The following is a 15,322-nucleotide window of genomic DNA, read 5'->3' on the forward strand; positions in this document are numbered from 1 at the left end:
GTGACATTTAGATTTCTTTGCTGGAGCTCATCAATATTTAAAATGTATTTGCCTTGTCCACTAATATCGATAGCTCCATCAGGTCAAATTTCATTTTGCGTTTGCAACCTTTTTGCTCTGCTTCTAAATTCTCCATGACAACAACACATGCTAAATCCTCACTTGATTACTGCTGTTTGTGCTTGTTACCAATTGCACCAAAATTCTTAGTTGATTACCTGCAAATCATAAAAAACAATACGTGCAATCTATTTGCATTCTCAATTTATTGTGCATTCTTTATCAGAAATCTTATTAAATCAGGTCCACTGTCTTTGGCTGCAGACAGCTGCTCCTGGGTTCCAGGGTTACTCCTTCCTTTCCCTCGGCAGAAGGATAATGAGACCCGCATGGTTTGGCCTTAATTCTGGTGCTAACTGAGTTAGTAGTCCTGATCATTATATTATTGCTGTTTGTTCTTTACAATAGGGTCATGAGAGGGTTTTGAAGAGTCAGAAGCGACTTAGTTACACTATTTAAGTTTTTGACCGTGTTTCTGACTCATTTTGATGGCACACTGACATTTATTGTTGTACATTTCAGGATGCTATGTCACTTTACAGCTCTTCAGGGCACCGCATCACATGATAGCAACTGAATATCAACACGCCGGCCGTTTTGAATGTGCACTGTGGCTGATTTATTGAAGAAACACAAGGACATCATTGAAGGAAGCAAAGAAAAAGAGAGAAAGGGAGAGACTAAGAGATGAGATAAGAGTCAACATCAGACTGACTTTTACTAGCTGAAGAGAGCTCAGAGAAGAGGTAGGAAGATGGAGGCTAAATTAGCCCAGAAAAATTCTGTTCAGTAGTTCCATTGTACAACTTTAAGAGAAGTGTCAGTAGGTTGAACTGTGGGTGTGGGTGGAACTCATTAACATGTTCACAAACTTCCACTTATTGAATGAGGGAGAAGTGGGAAAGTAAATCTCCATGTTGTTTTGTTGAATATGGAAATTTCAACTTCAATTTTTGCACTGGCAGATTTCAGATATCAAAGGTTTTTCCCGGGTTTTAAGTTGGAGCGCATAGCTGGCTAGTTTTTTAGCTGTGTTTACATGACCATATTGTGTGTAATATCACAAAAGTGTTTTACATGCAGTTGTCACCACTACATAATTATTTCATGTCACTACCCATGCACACAAATCATTGTCCACTGGCTGAAACAAGTCAAATATGAATGTTTTCAGACATGCAGTTTTTCCACTTTAATTGTTAAACCTAACCATGATATTTTTTCTTTTTTAAAATCCCACAAACACAAAAAGGCATGTGTTACATGAGTAACCTTTTGTCTTCCTAGTAGTACAGGATGTCAAAAAACAAAAAGCTGCGGATGCTGTGCCAAAGGCAGAACTTGACACAGAGAGTTGGAATATTCATAAAAAGGAAATTGCAAAGATTTTAACATCATCACTGTGGCAAAGATCCATTTAGCTTGTGCTCTGGGAGATGAAGTACACATAACCTCAAACATCTCAAGGCCAATTTTCTGATACTTTTTAATGCATTTCTTTGATGCATTCAGTGCTTCAAGTACCAGAAGCAGCAAGTGAGGCTTGCAACATGAAACAACCCCTTCCACGTTTTTTTGTAGTTAAGGTGCACTTTTCCATGTGGGCATTATTTTGTCACATTATCCCAGAACTATTGAGACATAGCTAAGTTTTTACAAACGTTAGTCTGGCCATCATGTGTCACTACTTTATCTTTCTTGGAATTAAACCATGCTTTCCAACTTGGTACAGTGTGCTACAGTGTGTTACATGCTTAAACCATCACCACAGATGGCTTCACAATGGTTGCTTCTCTATGGTCCTCGCCAACCTTCTCAGACTCATCCTTCATAGCACGACCTCCTCAGATTATTGTAGCTGTTCAAAATGGCTTAATGACATGATAAAGTGATAAACATATTGTAAGATCTTTGCAGACCGTTTTGTAGCTTTCATGCATGTTATGAGCATTTCTGATGCTCATAGAAAGCTCTCTTGTCTTTACAAAACAATCAGCCCTTTTTCTGCAGCAAAATCATCAATAGTTAATTTGGTTCATGTGAACACTGAAAATGGAATATGTGTGTCTAATTTAAAGCCATTAAAACTGCTAATAATTGCAGGCATTTAACTTTCATGTCTATATTTTTTTAGTTACCTTGTTCATTTTGTTACAAAATTCAGTTAACATTTATTTTCACAATTTATGATTGTGGGTTTACTTAAGTTGGGGACACTCATTTTTGCGTATCCTTAGAACCACATATCCAATCACAAGCAGGCAATAAATCCATTGCTACAGTAAATGGCTGCTGAGGAGCTGCAGCTGAGCTAGTGGCTGCATACTGTCAACTGTCATCCACTACATCTCCTTTAGTACCAGAGTGTTCTCCTTAGCATGCATTGCATAACTCTCTCACATAATGTACTAGCATAGCCTGCTAGCTGTTCTTATGGGTTGGGGAAAAGGGGGAAATGATAAGGAAAAAGGAAAAAGTAGATCAGAAAAAAAATCCAGTTTGATCCTTTAGGATTTGTGGGAAAAAGGCACAGGGAGACCTTCAGGACAAATTTGTTTCACCTCATCTTTGCAAAAACATGTTGAGACACCTGTAGCTTTCAACTAAATGATTTTGAGTCTAGTTTTCAAGACATCAAGAACCTGCCTGCACCTTTTCTCACACTAGTTGTTGCTGAGGCACCATAAGAAGTTCAACAAAGCTCAGAGTGTAAATTTCCAGTCCTTGGCAGGTTGTTAAAGCCTGCACTTAAGCTGAGACAGACCATTGTAACTCTCCAGCTCTCAGTGTTACAGAGTCTTGGGAATACTTATCTTTGTGGTAAATACTTTTAAGAGTGCAGCATTTGCACTTCGATAAAATAAGTATTTTAATTAAAATAGTCTTGCAACACAAAGCAAAAAGACAGGGGCTCAGTTTAGTTACAACCAGGCAATTTGAGCAAACTGTAATGGGCTGAAGACGAGAGCTCACATCATATACATCTTAGAGAATTTCTCTAAACAGCCAGTAAATTTAAACAGTGAGATAAGTAAGAAGATGAGCTGTTTCGGTGTACTCAAGTGTGTCGTGGCTATAGTTTGTATTATGTTTGGGCCGCTTTCACCATCAATTAACATCAAGTCAAATTGGTAATTAACACCTGCTTGTCTTTTTTTATCAGCTTGACAGCACTTGCAATAAATATTTAGTCTAACCCTAAATATGTTGTGTCTGGATGAGAGCCGGCCCAAAGCATAAGCGACCTAAACAGCCACTTGGGGCCCCCTATACCACTAAGAAGCATCCAAGTGCACTTCAAATGTCAAAATATCTGGAAAAAAATATATATTATTGAATAATTTAAAGAAAATGTTAATACACACAAAACCTTTTTCATCATGGTTGTGTCAACCATGAAAATTAAACGGTTGACACAGAAATAACGCCGGTTTTATCACTCCCTTTTGAACCCTAATACCTCTGTTGTATACACTGTTGCCAACTCCTCAGTAAGAAAAGTAGCTATTGGCTTTCGTAAAAGTCACTAAATGACGTCATCTTCTAATTTGCATAATCCACCTGGTACAGTTGTAATGGCTGCTGCCGAGGCAAGGAATGTCGTTAAGGAGCAAAATTGATGAAAAGACAACCTAAAAATGTTTAGAACAGCAAGAAATAATGATAATAAAAAATAAAATTAATTATAAAGTTGATATTTTCTTTGTTTTCTAATTTAGTTTCATTTAGTGCAGTTTGTTTTTTTTAATTAGGATTCTGCAACGACAGGTTACAGCACTTAAATTTTTAGGTGATGATTTCTGTTACTTAAAGAGCAGAAAAAGTTCAGTATGCTACACAAAATATTAGTTTTCTGAATTTGGTACCCCTGTAATGTCTAATCAAAACTTCTTTAGAGCCCCATAAAAGCTTGAGACAGCTCTAACAAACCAAATAAATAAGTAAGATTAACTAATTATATCAGCAAATCTGTGTATTGTTTACAATTTTATGGACACACTGATGACCAAAAGCCTTGGAAAGGCTTTGGAAAGTTGGTTACACAAATGTAGCAACAAGTGTATTTACAGCTTAATTAAATAGATCCAGTCAGCTGCGGTGATGTGCAGAGTTAAGAGGTTAAAGAAGAGGACCATTTCCTGCTAATCTGCCAGTCAGATCCTCTTTCACAAAGTGATACTGTAAATGAAACACTTTTCATAAAATGTTTGTGAATGAGCTGACTACAGTTTCACATTGCTGTGAGTGGCGTGAATGCTTGTTAAACTGGATGCTCAGTGACTTGCAGAGCAGCAAGATGGTCTGTCAAGCATGAAGACGCATTCTTTTTTGTCTTGACACGTCATGTTTTTCAGGATAACTATAATCTTGTGCATGTGCCAAAAGTCCGCTGTGCATTTGTTTCCCACGTTGTTCCTGAGAGTAGATGCAGTTTGATTATGCAAAAAGAAAAACATGAGTTGTTCCACCGGTTTGCACCTCTTTCTCACAAGAGACTAACTCAGAACCTGTCTGAGTTTGGATGAAGACTAAATGAAATGAGATTGCTTCAATGGATGATGTTCATGCAGTGGCCCTGCAGTCGATCCCACGAATGGTTCCAGGTCATATGAGTCAGGACTTGTCGAAGTTCTTCAAGGGCCTTTAACTTTATTGCCTCAATCAAAGTACTTTTGGAGTGCCACCCTAACCAAGAAGCATGAATCACCTGATAAAAGATCCCAAGAAGCAATAAACTGCCACTGCCATGTAGCAACAAGACAGCAAACAGGATGAGCAAGTGTTAAAGTGGGTTTGTGTGTGCACATGTGTCTATTTGTTGGCTGCTTCATTTTTAAAAATTTCTTATTGCACAACTATAAAGTGTTTACTAATTCAAATTCAGTTTGCCGTATACATTAACGCTTTCTGTGCAAACACACACTTCAAATGCTCACTAGCTAATCCTCCCACTGCACATAAGCACATTATGTTTTGGCATGGCTGTTAATTTTCCTCTTTATTAGAGCTGCCGTGCTGGTGGGGGCTGTTTGCTTTTCTACAGGTGTTCTCTGATGATGCTTGCTCTTCCATTACACAGCCTCTCATTAAAAGAAGGTGGAGACGCTCTTCGCTGCTTAGACAGTCAGGTGGAAACAAGAAAGATGTTTTCAGTTTTGTAAGGAGCCAAGAAAGGAACCAGGACTACATAAAGATCAGAAAGGGTTCACTCTGTTTATGTAGCATTAGATTTTACGTCAGTTAATAGAAAGAAGGGTCTTCATCAGGATGTCATTCAGCTGAAGAATATCCAACCCTTTACTGACATGGTCCTACAATTTAAGTACCTTTGTTTTAAATAAATGGGATTGATGTTTTCCAGCTGCTTTAAGTTTTCTCTGAAAAGGACTTACCAGGCCTGTCTGTGACATGAAAGACAAATAGCTGGGAAATAAATCTAACAAATAAAAAAAACTCTTAGTGTAACAACACAGAAGCATGAATCATGGTAGTTCTTGACATCTGGCCTAAACTAGGTCAATTCTCACAGAAATTACATATCAACTAATTACATTTTTTAAGTTCAGTCACAATTCTTCTCACAAATAAAATAATTGAAAATAAATAAACACTTTGGCAATGCAACACAGTACAGACTATTGAATCCATTTTTTGGGAAAAATCTTTTTCTTCTCCTGAAATTCAGGTGTTTTGAGGGTCTTTACTTTCCTAACATTGTAATGGTTTTGCTTTGATGATGCCGATACATAATCTGAATATAATTTTTCAAAATTTTAATTATGTACCACCATCACATGGTGTGTTGTTAGAGAGGTTGTGACAAGGTCCCACAACACAATTTATATATATTTTAATAATGTAAATTATTTGAAAAACAGAGTCAGGACACCTTCAAGTGACAACCAGCAAAGTTTGAATATGTTTAAAAGTCTGGTCTGGAGTATACTCAAAGTCACATTTCTTTGGTGTTAATTCAATTCAGCTTAATTTAAACCGTATCACAAAAGGTTTCTTGATGGCAAAGTGACATTCATTGTGTACATTGATGGAGTCGTTGTTGCCCAGCAGCATCCCGAGGCTGAATAACCACATTTCTTCTGAGATGCTGCATTACTTTACGGCTGAGTTTTGCTTAATGCACCACATTACACGCCAGCAACAACACACTGGCTGTTTTGAACACGCAGAGTGGTTGATTCATCAAAGAAATGCAAGAAGACATTATCGGAGGAAGAGGAAAATTAGAGAGAGAAAGGGGCAGAGCAAGAGATAAGACATGAATCAGCATTGGACTGATTTTTACTAACTGGAAAGAGCTCAGACAACAGATAAGATGGAAGATGGATGCTGAAGTAGCTGAAATTAAGGGTGCCTCAGTGATGTAAATCTGCCGAAGGTCAGAAGTGCTTCTTTAATAATATGTGTTAAAGTCATCTTTATAACAAGGTATAATTTATAAGGATGGGGAATGAATAACAGCTAAATGTGTGTGTCACTCTAGCATGTACAACACGTCCAAACTGTTCTCAGTCAATCGGTTTAGGGTCTATATTTAAAGCAAATCATTCCATCTTTGCTCCCAAATTCTGGAGGTACTCTGTGATGATCCTGGCTTTGTAGGGAAGAGCGTTGTCATCCTGGAGGATGGAGTTAGGTCCCAGATTCATCTATGACTGACACACACCTGGCAGCACTTGATTCTCAAAACAAGAGAGAATACAAATTTTTAGGGCTCTGCTTAAATGATGCTCACTCCACAGATAAATTAGCCTTACAAGTTATACCTTGTGAAGGTGAATGATTGGGATTTCCAACAATGTATAATACATTAAAGGGGGAGAAATAATCTACTAAACACTAATTTCCTTACTTTTTGTGCTAAGTTTAATTATATAGTGCCAGTTCGGGAGAAAGTCTCAATGCACTTTTTTTCTTACAGTTCAATCCAGTTCAAACCAGTTATGATCCAATTAAAATAAATCTATTGTATGATCCACATTAGTCCAAATATTATAGCGTTCATATAAAACCAGTTCATGAGGAAATAAATGACTAGCTAGGAAATCATCAGATTGCATAAAATCTTCTCTTTAATATATTGCCTCATTCTGAGCATATACAGGGTGGTAGGTGACAGTAGAGAGGAAAAAATCTATTTTAACAGGAAGAAAAACCTCCAACACAGCCAGACTTAGGACACACAGCACAAAGGATTACCTTTAAAGATTTGGGCGCCTTTAAACTGAGTCTTTTTATAATATTTGACTTTTCATTTTGAAACTGCTATATTCTGGGCTGTGGATTTATTTGTCAGGGTCAGACAACAGTTGTGTTAAATTGATTAGCATTGTTAGGCCTGGCTTTTACAGTTGTTATTTACTGACTTGCTACTTATTTTCTCCTGGAGTTAAGTGAACCAAAAGACAATAAGTGTTTAACCACATTTAAGAGAGGTAACAACTGAGCAGGACATTAAAAGGTTCGAATATATTCAAAGTAGATTGTTTGTTAATCAAAGTTTTGTCATGGATAACCAATTTTTCAGGACGCCTGACTCCATCGTTAAATAAAATATTGGTACTTGCACCACTGAGTGTTAAAATTATTGAGGAGAAATTTTGGTTTATACATAAGAACTGCACAATTACATGAGGAAAAAGTGTGTTTCAGATATATTATCTTTCAGATAATTAATTGGGAAAACAATTCAGTTCAGACTTGTAGCTTCAAGTCAACTGGAGCAAAATAACTGCAGAATTTTCCTTTCTCCCATCAACTACACATTCATGCTAATACTCTTTTGACTTCCTGTCACTGCATCTTTCCAGAGAAAGGAGACTTTGAAGAATTAGTTTGACTGAGAAAAAGGTTTGAAGTTGCAGACGACTGACGACAATATATTGTGTAAGATCTGCTGTGCCTTTGATGGTGGGCAAGAGGCTCCTGTATTTCCTGTGCCATGTGGATGCTAGATGACAGCAATAATCTAGACACACTTCCCCTCCAGAGCTAGCTCTTTGAAGAATCCAGTCTGTGAGATTATGATGTGCAGCTTACTTCCTGACGGGGGTCTGTTATTGTTGCAAACCCAGCCAAACATATGTATACAGTATGTACTGTTCACACACTTACGCATGCATTAATGGCAAACATCTTGCACAAACAGAAAAAAAAAGAAAAAAGAAATGCATGTCCCTTTTCACAACCCACAGCAGCTGTCTCTTTTGTTTCTTGTTGCCATGGTAACTGAGCAAAGACTCAGCTTCCTGGCAGTTTTCCAATTCTGTGTCCCCTTAAAGGTGCAAAAGTCCTGATTAAAAAACATCTCATTTCCTTGTGTTACTGCATTTTCTGTTGTCAGTTTCTACAGGCTTTTTTTGCCCTCAATACAATCATGAAGAGGCAAATATTTCTACTATTTGAAAATGAAAAGAAAAGCCTTTCAATTTATCTTAACATTATCTGAATAGACAATCAACTGAATTATTTTAAAAGCAAAGTCTGTTTTTTTTCTGTACTTTATCTTGACAGGCACTGAATTTACAGCAAACATTTAAAACATTCCTTTGTCCCTGCGTGTAAACTGAAGCAGGGCCTGACCAGGCCTTGTGGGTTGGGGTCTCTTTTCAGCCACTTGTACTCATGGGCAGTGGCTTCCTGTGATGTTTCCTGTCAAAAAAGGCTTTCAGGGCAATAGTTTCTGTCTCATGTCAAACACATAAGCTGAGCTGACTATGGCATGAGCTGAAGAGTATTCTTCACAAATAGCCATAGTTTTTTTCTTCTATTTTATGGCTTGTTATTGTGTAGGTGTTTATACATGCTGTGGGAAAAAGCAATAAATGTCCTTCTTTTATGACCACAATGTATCATCTTCTGATGGCTACTTGCAGCAGGATAATGCACCATGTCACAAAGCTGAAACTCACATGCAGTTTCTCGATCATGAAATTGAGTTTATTGTACTTAAACAGCCTCCACAGTCACAAGATCTCAATCCAACAGAGCAGTTTTAGGATGTTGGGGATCCAGAGATTCTCATCATGGATATACAGCCGGCAAATCTGCAGCAACTGTGTGATGCTGTCATGTCAATATGAAGCTAAATCAGAGGAATGTTTCCAACACCTTGTTGAATCTATGCCACCAAGAATAAAGGCAGCTCTGAAGGCAATTATCTTTAGTCCCAGAAAAGAAAAGAGTTTTTCATTAGTACAACCCACATAGTCATCTCTGCTGCTCATCCCACACTTCCAATTTCCTCATTTTTTTAAAACTGCAATAAATAAGCTATCCAGAGGTATAATATTTATTGCATTGAACATTGTTGGGAAAAAAAATCAAGCCAAACACAAATTTCCTTATTTTTTGTCCTGGGTTACTTGGTGAGTTACTAAAATATAACCTTTACCAGCATTAAATCATACATGCAAAAATATATTCTATGGGACCCAGTGCTACGCTGGTGATGCGCTGGTAGCAGAGAGTGAAGGAAGTGAGGAAAATGGTGTGTTTGTGCACAGAAAGGTCAGCATTCACAGTGTGGCTGAATGTGTTCTGGAAGGAAACATTGTAAATCAGCATTTCAATAAGAGCCACATACAGAAAACAGAGTAGCCTATTCAGATGGACACAGAAAATTTTCATCCAGAACACAAGACACAGCAGTCACGAGTTTCATTTCAAAGCAAAAGAAACATATTGTGAAAAAAACAGATCCACTGCTCCCTCCTGCTTCTTCATTCAACACACTCCTTTTGAGTGGTTAAAACAGCCACATGTTGTTGAATGTCTCTGAGAGATCTGGCTCAGACTAAACTGTGAGGATCCACAGCAGTAAAAGTGTAATCCACATAAAATGTTATGACTAATCCCATTAACCTTGGTCCCAAAAAAGGTACCTTAAACCAATATTTTTATATTAAAAAAACCATGAGGTTTTGAATCTCTGCCTCAGTTTTGCAGTAGATTTCTTTATATTTATCACACTTCACCAGCGATTATACGTACAAGGCATGAAATGTATTTTAAAGCTTGTCTTAAAGTTTTGGTTTGCAAACTCATTTCTAAAAGAGAAACTGTAATTTTGACCACAAACAAGATGAGAAAAAACAGTCTTGTACATACAAATTCAGGATTTTACTCTTGTGGGTGTCAGGTGATTGACAGGAAGAAAAGTTTAAGGTGCTGCAACACTGATATGAAACTTTAAACAAAACGAATCATTCATGTTGAGTGGGATGATGATCTCTTAAGGTTGTATTATTGACAAAGAAAAAAAACAAACAATTGAATATAACTGCAGAAATACTGTGCAGAAAAAAATGATGGTTAACCTTCACATTGACCTTACCATGACATTTTATATTATGCCTTCTGCATGACATGAATCAGATTACCAATCACATGTTTGGGCCGCACCCCAGTGTCATAAACAGAACTGTCTTTATCTGTGCTGCACATCATGGCCTCATTAGGCTAATTTAGAAATGTCTCAAAGGCAATCAGGAGATCTGAGTAGTACTGAACAGGATATAAATGTCAAACATGTAAGGATAGTTGAGTCAAAATTTAATCTGATTTTATAAATGATCCTGTCATTAGGCCACAGTGAAGTGTTGATGATCCACTGGAAGATGAAAATTAGATTTTTGTTGATTGTCGTCATGGTGAGACTTTAGGTGTGATCTGTTTTGTCTGTTTTTTCTCACATTGTTCTTGATATTTGTGTAATTTTACCAAAAGGAATCAGTCCCAAGTGTAAGTTTGCTTCACATTTTTGTAATCTAAAACCCATACACATTTATTGATTATTCAAACAATGTCCTGTGTCACTTACATCAGCACAAATAATGGTTTTACTAAACACAATATCTGATTTTCAAAAAGGCCATGACATGATCATAATTATGCTACAAAAAACATTATCACAGCGAAGTCACTTAATTCCATTTCATTGACCAATACATAAATAAATAAAAACAATAGCTGCATTTCCATTAGAGTTTTTCGCAAAATAAAAGCGATATTTCTAAAATTTCGACAAAGTGCAATTGCAATTTGCAGGTGTTTCCATTGATGATCCAATGTTTAAACTTCTCCAAGCTTCTGTTTGCAGAGAGGCACCATGCAACATGTAGCCGCTCCATTTAACCTCCCATCCTACCATTTTATGATGAGTTTGTGGCCTGTTAAACAATATGCTTGTATAAGCTTTGTGTAATTTGTGCCACTTGTTGGGGCATATTATGACTCATATTGAAGTACAGACAAATAATAGATAAGACTGTTTCAGCTGGAGGACTTGTCTCGGCTGGAGCTGTCCCTGGGTATGTCCCCATTTTCACCTGTGCATTGGGAACAGACTGCAAGGTCAAGCAGAGCCCACTTATTATTTTGATCACATTGTGCTTGATTTGGTAACATCTCCCTAAAGGTCTTTTCATGCTAACTTGAGTGGAGATGAAGTAGAGCGGGAATGCTGAGCATTAAAATAGCAAAGATTAAGGAATTATTACTAATGCTGTAGTGGAAAATAATTGGTGAGCAGCAAGACTTTGGGTTGAATGATAGCATTAGCATGCTAAGGCAGTTAACTATGCTCTCTTACAGAAGCCCACGCAGATAAAGTGGTTCTTGTACTACGTTCTACTCCACATGAAATCTGTATTTCATACATGTATTATCGATTACAGACACCTTCTCAAGGCATATCTTCAGATTAATTTTAAATTCCACAGTAACAGGATGTTGTTTAGGATAGTAATCCCTAATAAAATATTTTCCAACAATACAAGTTTTGCTTATAGTTTGCTAATAGTTACACCAAACACAATAAGATTTTCAATAGTTTAGTCATGAATTGGACTCATATGACTAAAATGTTTGAGATCAACAAGGCCATTAGGATTTACCACCTTAAAAAAAATTATCTTTATGGTTGTGCAAAATTTCATGGCAAATTAATAGGACAGTACAGATTAAAGGTTTACAGTAAATGGATCAATGACATTAATTTGATGTGTTCTAAATGTTCAAAGAATATTGACAAGACAATGAAATCATAGGAAAGCTACAAAAAAAGGACTGAATGCACAAAGCAATGTAAAAAAAAAAAAAAAAAGACAGAGAGAGAGGAAAACTCAAGTGACTGAAAAAAAATTTAACAGGGCACTTCAACTCAAAATAACTTTATAGTCCACATGGGCACATTAAGGAATGATTGTCATAATTGTGTTAAATAAGTGTCATGACCTTTATAGTCTCAGTACTTTTAATAGATAATCCCTGACTTCCTGGACTCTGCAGGAATGTTCATTTTTCTTCCTTTCTAAACTCATTGAAGTCATCACTGTTTCCATTAGCTTTGACCCACACATTAACTCTCTCCAGGGAGATGTGGTATGTTGTAAACACTAGCCCCTGACGGACCAGTGAGGTCACCAGCTTTCTTCTGACTATCCCTAGTCAAAACCTCCCATCTTAATTATCACTTTGCTCAAGCCATTTCACAGTGGAGATGAGCAACCCCTGCAGACAGTAAACAAACAAGTTGGCTACTTACATGAAGCATCATCACAGAAGTTGATTGCACCATGAAAAATTGTCTGTCGACAGTAAACAGCAATTACTGCACTCATAGTTTGTTTTATCTATTTCGCACATATAATTCACAGCTCCTTTTACACAAAAAAATCATTTATATGAATGTATATAAAGATGAGTTTCTGGGACCTTTCTGAGTTGTTTACCACTTCTTTATTTAGAGTAAATTAGCCTCATTTGGACAAACAATTCCAAAAATGAGAAAGAAAAGAATCTCTGCCGGTCAATGCAAAGCCTGCAGACTGAAATGTTGTTTCATTTAACAGTCAATTGGTAAACAGTAGGGGTTAAAACATAACTCCTTCACTCTTTATAGCCCAAACCAAGAAGAAAATAGGAGAATAAGAATTAGGCCTTGTAGCAAATGTAAATAATAATAATACTAATAATAATATGAAAAAATCATTTTTGTATATTTACAGTTTTTTACTGTGATATGACAAAGTGATTATAGTGCAAAAGGTGTCCACCAGGGGGCAGAAAACAAGTGACAAGATTCTGTACAATAGAGTTTTGAGAAAATATTTTACCATAAGTTATGATACATAAGACATAAAGGGTTAATTATGCTCAAAAAGCTCCTTACATGTCCTGAAATTGTAATTATTACCAGAAAGATAGGGTAGCACTCAGAGAGAGCAAGAGATCGGTTAGCAGTCATCAAATCTAAGCTCCTGTGAGGGACTTTGCTCAGGAAAATAGTTCAACTTTAAAGCCAAGTTATCAGAAATACATGTTAATTGTCTAAAAAAAAGTTTTGTCTTTTTTGTTTTGTTTTTTTAATGCGGGCAATCAAGTTGATTATATCATTTATGAGATTCATAAAGCAACACTACATAATTTTCCAGTCTTAAAACCTTGTACTGTGAGTGAGTTAAGATTCCTTTTTATTGCACACTGAACTTCACATTTACACCAGTATTTCTTTACTATCATTTCTTTAATAGTTTACAGTTTCCTTCTGCTTCACAACACCACCTTACACACCAGCAACTGGATATCAGCACACTGGCTGTTTTGAATATCAGCATGGTTAGTTTAGCAAAAACAAAACAAACAAAAAAAAAAATAGAGGATATTATTGGAGGAGGAAAAGAAAAGTGAGAGAAAGTGATAAAAGAAGAGATAAGACAAGTCAACATATCTTTTACTGGCTGGAGAAAGCTCAGAAAGGAGGCAGGAAGAAAAAATGATGCTGAATTAGTCATTGTTAGGGGCCACCACAGTGAGAAATTTAGCCAAAATTCTTTAGTGTGACTTCAAATATATTAAACTTCTTTTAAGCATTTTTTTTTAGATAATCTAGCATTTTTGTGTATAACTGAGGTTGTAAATTAGAAGTTTGACCACAATATAAAAGGCTCATATATCAATTCTGTGAACAACAATTTGTCAATATCAATTTCTGCCATGATATGATCAGGGCTCAAAACTATTATCAATAGATATCTGTTTTCATATTGATTCTCAGATTCTTTTGCTTACTTTTAAAGTTTATAGTGTAGTGGCACTTAGCTACTCAGCCAGTCAAAAGTTTGGATTCACCGCCCCATTAAAAAGTCATTAGTTGGTGTGTTCAAACTTTTGACTAAAGCTGTATAAAACCTCAAACAAGCACCAAGATAAGCTGGACTGCAAGTATCGCTGAGGTGTTGTTTAAAGTGTAGAGGGGATCGGGCTTTCACTGTGGGGGCTAAACCTCACCCATATTTAGAGTTGAAAACAAATAATTTAGTAGTATACTCTGACTATTGCAGTAGAACAGTGGAACAGCTATTAACAACATCATTGGTTGTCCACTGTTATTGATGTCGTCCTCCCAGCCATTTAAGATGCACCCTCATGGACGATGGATGGACATGTTTTCTCCATTTATGCATTTCTAACTCGCTTGTAATGCTGCAAGCTGGGTAGCTTCTGTTTCAATCATGTATGATGGGACAGTAACCGTCTAGCTGAACTTTTTAAGACTGATTATTATCCATGTGATAAAGCAACATGCACTGTAATAAAGCTCTAGAACAGTTACAGCTTTTTTACTATCACGTTGACTTTGCATGCATACTGTGCTATAATAACTTAAATACACAACCCGAACCTGTTACAACAGCTACACAGAACACATTTGGAAATCTGTATTTTTGTCATGTTAAATTAAATTTTGGTCATCAGAACAAAGCAAATGTAAACAATTACACAATTACCTAATCAATGTACTAATTTTGGAGTGACGCTATTGGCTTTTTTTGTCATTGAATTAATGTATTGATGTTTATTTAGATTGTCTATCTAAAAGAGACAAAACGTAAGGCCATGGGAGGTTTATATTGTCACAATTAAAAATTTAAAATGTTATCAAGCAATTTAGTTTGTGTTGCAATCATAAGATGCTACACCACCTGACAAGAGCCACACATGTCCTCCAGTGTTGGCTCCTCTCTTGCAAAATCAAAGTGCTGTTGAGGCAGTCTGCCACCCATGTGGTCTCACCTCTCACTCACATTGTTTTTGCTCTGCTTGTCTTGGCTGGAATGCGCTCTGATGCTGCAGCACTTTGGGACATGATGTCAGGGCGGACGTAGGGAGCACCTGTTTTACGCACTAAGGCAGGGAGCGCGTCAGTAGGTTCATGACCCTCATTGGCTCTTCTGTGGAA

Source organism: Melanotaenia boesemani, chromosome 10, assembly GCF_017639745.1.
Source record: "Melanotaenia boesemani isolate fMelBoe1 chromosome 10, fMelBoe1.pri, whole genome shotgun sequence".
Lineage (NCBI taxonomy): Eukaryota > Metazoa > Chordata > Actinopteri > Atheriniformes > Melanotaeniidae > Melanotaenia > Melanotaenia boesemani.